Source organism: Sinocyclocheilus grahami, unplaced genomic scaffold (assembly GCF_001515645.1).
Source record: "Sinocyclocheilus grahami isolate Dianchi unplaced genomic scaffold, SAMN03320097.WGS_v1.1 scaffold1567.1, whole genome shotgun sequence".
In the NCBI taxonomy this organism is placed as follows: domain Eukaryota; kingdom Metazoa; phylum Chordata; class Actinopteri; order Cypriniformes; family Cyprinidae; genus Sinocyclocheilus; species Sinocyclocheilus grahami.
In genome coordinates this window covers 99,936-106,036 of record NW_015506746.1, presented here as the reverse complement: position 1 = coordinate 106,036, position 6,101 = coordinate 99,936, and the positions used below count along the sequence as shown (strand labels likewise).

Here is a 6,101-nt window from a genome sequence, read left to right as displayed (position 1 = left end):
TTGCCGCTTTTCTAAAATCCACGTAAGTGGTGGGTGGGCACGTTAGGCTTTGCCACCCGTCTAAAATTCCACCTAGGTGGTAGGTGTGCACGCTATGCTTTGCCACTTCTCTAAAATCCCACGAAAGTGGTAGGTGCGCACGTTCTTCTTTGCCCACCTCTCTAAAAATCCTGTATGGTGAGGGTTACGCGTTTCGGACTTCGTTCCCTGTTTCGGAGAGGGTTAGGCCCCGATTTCCTGGGCTCCTCTCAACCAGTGTGTCTCGATCGACGCACTCAGGAGGCACTGCCCCCCTCGATATCAAGGGGTACTAAGAGGGTGTCTTCTGGCGAGCAGGATCCTCTCCGAGGAATGGAATCCCTCGCTCCATGGGCTGTCCTCGTGGTAATGTTGAGCACTGCTCCCCTTTCATGAAAGGGTTACCTGGAATGGGAACAGTATCCCTCCGCTGAGGAGAAACGGAGGTGCCTCTTTCATGATGAGGCACCTCATGCTGTTCCACGAAAGGGAACGTCTCGGGTTACTTATGTAACCATGGTTCCCTGAGGGGAACGAGACACTGCGTCCTCTAGCTTTTTGTGCCATGCTGCGGACACAAGCTTCAGACGAAGAAGTGATGATGTGCGCTACCGGCGCCTATTTTGTACTAGTCGCGACGGTAGTGACGTCATGGCTGTCGCCGGCCAAACAAGTTGGTGTTTTTTCAATGTAGGCTTCAGACACGGGTAACGACGAGGCGTTCCCCATAGCGACCCCTAGAGGACGCAGTGTCTCGTTCCCCTCAGGGAACCATGGTTACATAAGTAACCCGAGACGTTTTATTTTATTTTGTTACATTTTTATGCTAGTATGCAATATACTGGTTAGCAGCAGAATGTACAATGCAGTGCTAACAATATAATATTATCATGTGATGATGCTCAGTCATGGTTCAAGATGAAGAACACATGAGCCTCAACAGTGTTTATCAGAGTTTATCGACAAATCAGACAACAAGACTGATTTGACTTTTGACTTTTAGAAATCAGACAGTCAAGACGTATCATGAAGTAGAGACAGTTTCTTTGACATTTATGCATTTGCTTGTGAAAAGGAAGTGTGCTTAGTTATAATGAATGTGCACTTCAAATGTTAAAAGCATTTAAAAACGTGCATATTTAATATTAATGAAATAAAAGGCTGCTTAAGTGTATTTCAGGAGACACTTTCATGGCTGTTTCTTAAATATAAAAAGATGTTATTTTTTTATTTAAAAGGAGCACTTTGTAATAATGCCAAATTAAAAGTTTTAACTTAAAGTACATTTTAAATAGCTATGCCTTTAAAATCTTTTGCCATGTTACATTGCCAATACATTTACCACAAATTACTTATCAAAGGAAAACAAACGGTTGTGTATGCTGTCAAAAATAATTACAATAAACCAGAACCCGTGTGACCCACTCTACCACAACATGCACTGTAAATAGGTTGCTGTAAATTTTACAGTAACTTACTGGCAGCTGGATGGCAGTCATTTAATGTAAAAATGTTTACAGTATTATAACTGTAATTGCATTTACAATACAATAATGTCTTTACTGTATTTCATTTACAGTATTATTACCGTATTTCCATTTACAGTATCAGTACTGTAGAATTTATTTTCATTTAGTTGAAAAAAATTTTACCTGTAAAAAAAAATCCAATTGTGGTACTGCACTGTATACCATGATTTGTACCATCCCAGCCCACCAAAAAAATCACAATAACTCATGAGCTTTAGTTCTGATGATATTATTTTTAATTGTTGAACATTTTCTTTTAAAAGTACAAATTACAAATCTTGACCTCTCAGATGGACTAGCTTAAAAAAGGACATCACCACAGTCCCCTGGGGACTTTGTATCATGGAAAAACATACACATACTGAAAAGCAAAAACTGGCAAGTACACCACCAGTCAAAAGTTTTTGAACAGTAAGATTTTTAATGTTTTTAAAGTCTCTTCTGCTCACCAAGCTTGCATTTATTTGATCCAAAATACAGCAAAAGCAGTAATATTGTGATATTTTACTACTTAAAATAACTGCGTTCTATTTGAATATATGATAAACTGTAATTTATTTCTGTGATCAAAGCTGAAGTTTCAGCATCATTACTCCAGTCTTCAGTGTGACATAATCTTTCAGAAATCATTCTAATATGCTGATAAACATTTTTTTTATATTATTATCAATATTTAAAACAGTTGAGTACATTTTTTCAGGATTCTTTGATGAATAGAAAGGTCCAAAGATCAGCATTTATCTGAAATACAAAGCTTTTGTAACAGTATACACTATACCATTCAAAAGCTTGGAGTCAGTATAATTTTTATCTTTGGGAAAGAAATGATAGAAATTACTACTTTTATTTAGCAAGGATGCTTTAAATTGACCAAAAGTGATGATAAAGACATTTATAATGTTACAAAAGATTTATATTTCAGATAAATGCTGTTCTTCTGAACTTTCTATTTATCAAAGAAACCTGAACAAATTCTACTCAGTTGTTTTCAACATAATAATAACAACAATAATATATAATAATAACAATAATAGTTTTCTGAGCTAGTTTTCAGAATATTAGAATGATTTCTGAAGGATCACAGGAATAAATTACATTTTAAAATATATTCAAATACAAAACATTATTATACAGTGGTTTGTCTAACACACTTTACCTCAGTATTTCATGGTAATTCGCTGTTAAGGTTAAATAAGGACTCACCAGAGGAGCTAACTTGCATTAAAGGGCAGCAGAACATACAAACGTGTTTCTCTGTTTAACTAAGGTTTATTTCGTCTAATATAGGTGACCTTAACTTACTCAGCAGTCCATGTTATCAGCCTTTTGGCGGCATTCCAGCGGTCAGTCAGAAAAAAAGGCTCCAACTCCCGACATGAAAAATGACACGATGAATAATGTTAGTTTGCTGTTAACAAGTGAAAACATCTTAAAATATCGCAGATTTGCATTAAACAGAAATAATATACTAACCTTTTGTCGAGTTAACGGTGTATTTATCTTTTGTCCTTTTATGGCCACTTCCACCAAACAGTCAAAAAAGAACTCCCTTGCCATTGGTCAGTTTTTCGCGGGCAAGTTCGCTACTGTAAATTGATTTACAGTAGTGACCGTATATTTTCCCATAATCCTTTGCTGTTTACAGTAAAATACTGTATACAGATTTTACAGTATCTTACTGTATATATTACAGTAAAATACTGTTCAAATTACAAAAATCAGTTACAGTGTGGGCTTCACAAAGCTGAGACAAATATACATAGATTGATATCACAGTAACCTGGACCCCTGAGCAATGGGAAAGTGAAAATGGTTTAATGAGTCTTTAACCCAGTTTCTAAAACCCAAATTCCTTAAGCCCACAATGTCTGATGACACATATTGAGCACAACAGAGGACCCATAATAACACAGGCAGCCATCTGGCATGAGTCTTCAGGTTTCTCAGTTTATTAGCTATTTGCTCCTCGTGGCTATATAATAGCCATTTAACATTAAAAAAAACATTATTGATGTTTGCATATTAATGATAACTGCCCTACAAACTGTACTTGAATCATTGAAGAGTGATTCATAACCAGAAGGGTGTCTTTTATACTGATAATGAGTTCAAACAGATGCCATTAATACAGGTAAGGAGTGGAGGACAGAGGAGCCTCTTAAAGAAGAAGTTACAGGTCTGTGAGAGCCAGAAATCTTGCTTGTTTGTAGGTGACCAAATACTTATTTTACCGAGGAATTTACCAATTAATTCTTTAAAAATCCTACAATGTGATTTTCTGGATTTTTTTTCCTCATTTTGTCTCTCATAGTTGAGGTATACCTATGATGAAAATTACAGGCCTCTCTCATCTTTTTAAGTGGGAGAACTTGCACAATTGGTGGCTGACTAAATACTTTTTTGCCCCACTGTATATCTTTATCGTTATCTTTATAGTTATCGTGCTTGGTGTGAACGGGCCTTAAGACAAATACATAATTGAACATAAATGGATGGTATTTCCATATTCATTTCTTAGAAAGCTCTTTTCTTCATGAACAACGGCAACTGCACACTAAACAAACTGTATTAGACTATAAAAAGTGTTTGCACGGAATAAAACTTTATTTTGCTCAACCCACTGTCAAATTATTTTGCTTTTTTGCATGGTGATGCTCTTATGGCAAGCATGAAAATCAACATACAGTCCTACTGATTTGAATTAGAATTGCTCATGAATCATGTCATGAAACCATATCCATTTCACCAATATTATGTGTAATGTGTAGTATATGCTTCAGTACATTCAAAACCCCCTGCCCAGGAAATTTAGATGAACCTCCATGTTATACGGTAGACATAATGCCACCATTTAAATATTATATCATAGAAACATAGAGGCGATGATATCAGCAATAGCATTGTGTTCAGTGTCAGGACAACAGCTGGGTTTCAGTACATGTAATATTAATATTTCATGATTTCAACAGTGAGACTCAGTGATCACTCATTCAGATTATGAGGACCAATGTGAAAGGACATTGTTTCTCTGCTAGAGGCGTCTTTAGGAGTAATTCGATAAGAGTAAAGAATAAGGGTCTGTTTACACCAAGGACGATAAGTAACTTAACTATAACTAAAGTCTTAATAATCATTCTAATTCTTTGACAATAGTGAAGTCCACACCACAGCTATAATGTCAACAACACAGAGGAACGATATTGATGGAATTGTTTCCACAACGATCTCTTTTAGCTGATGAATAATAAAAAGATTGACAGCCAATCAGAATCCACCCGACTTTAATGATCTTTAATGACACTACAAGATAACATTCAACACAATTAAGCACACTTTTTTCACAAGGGGATTGCGCTTAATTGTGAGTAGTTGGTAAATAACACAAAGGTTTGTGCACTGATATTGTGTGCATAAGTTATAGTAAATATGGTTTTGTTTGCTTGTTTTTGTTTTGCTATGTACAGTGCTAAGTATGTCATGCCAATAAAGCAATACGATTCAAACTGAGTGGCACAACTGTTAGTGAATTTGCACTGAAGTGATCTGCACTTCGACATTTTATTAGAACATTTTCCAAACTGACTAATTACAGTGATTAGACACAGTGTAACCTGTCAGAGGGCAGGAAAACAGTGACATAAATTGTTGCCAGCATGTGAAAAACTATTATCATAACTTTATATTTTCATAAGACAAGACTGTGTTGCAGCCTGAATTGCTTACTGCAAAGCATGCTGAATCTACTGCTGTATTATTTTATGATTATGCGTTTTGGATCAACTAGCTATGTAAGTGTACCAAAAAAGGTCATTTCTAGTCATATACTGATATTGAGATGTTTCATATAGTGTCAGATATAGACTAGCTTCTCTCTGTGTAGATTACAGCTCTGCTCACTCTCAACCACCTTCATGAGACACACAGTACTGTAGGACTTCACACATACGCTGGACACTTCTGGTCACACTTTCGTTTGGGGATCAATTCTTACCATTAACTAATTAATAACTGCGCCCTTTGTCTCAATAAACTCCTAATCTGCTGCTTATTAACAGTTAGTAAGGTTGTTGTTAAGTTCAATTGTTAATAATTGGTCCCTAAAATAAATCTACTCCAAATGACAAAAAACCTTCCATGCACAAAGTATCCAGCTCTTTGTTTTGATAAATCAAGCTATGAACTTACCACCAGTGAATCCATTCACAAACAATGGTTGGACCTTTAAGAGTCAAATAATCCAGATATCATTACACAGGTCCGGCCGGTGATATTACCGGTCTTTATTGTTTTAGTTCAGTACTTGTTTCTTATGCGGTCTTGGTTGTGGAGTGCGTCTGGAGCTCATGCAGAGGATAATCCTGTAGTGTTCCACTTGAATGGCTTAGACAGCATGAGGCGAGGGGTTACGGGGAGGAGCGAGAGAACGAGAGAGAGAGAGAGAGAGAGAGAGAGAGAGAGAGTTGTGTTGTTGATTTAAAAAAAGCTTTCGACTATATTTGGCATGATGGTTTACTATACAAATCATTACTAATTGCCATTGGTGGAAAAACATTT

At 36.4% G+C, this 6,101-nt stretch overlaps 1 protein-coding gene across 3 annotated transcripts in view; it reads right to left on the bottom strand.

The window, feature by feature from the left end:
• Positions 1-6,101, bottom strand: part of LOC107571226 (protein kinase C and casein kinase substrate in neurons protein 1-like) — a 51,592-nt gene that overhangs the window by 15,263 nt on the left and 30,228 nt on the right. The window contains exon 1 of one of the 3 annotated variants that reach the window (XM_016257532.1): positions 5,733-5,934. The exons of the other annotated variants lie outside the window; for them this stretch is intronic. The gene's annotated coding sequence lies outside the window, so the exon portion shown is untranslated. Of the gene's footprint in view, positions 1-5,732; positions 5,935-6,101 lie in introns of those variants that run through there. 3 annotated transcript variants of the gene reach the window in all.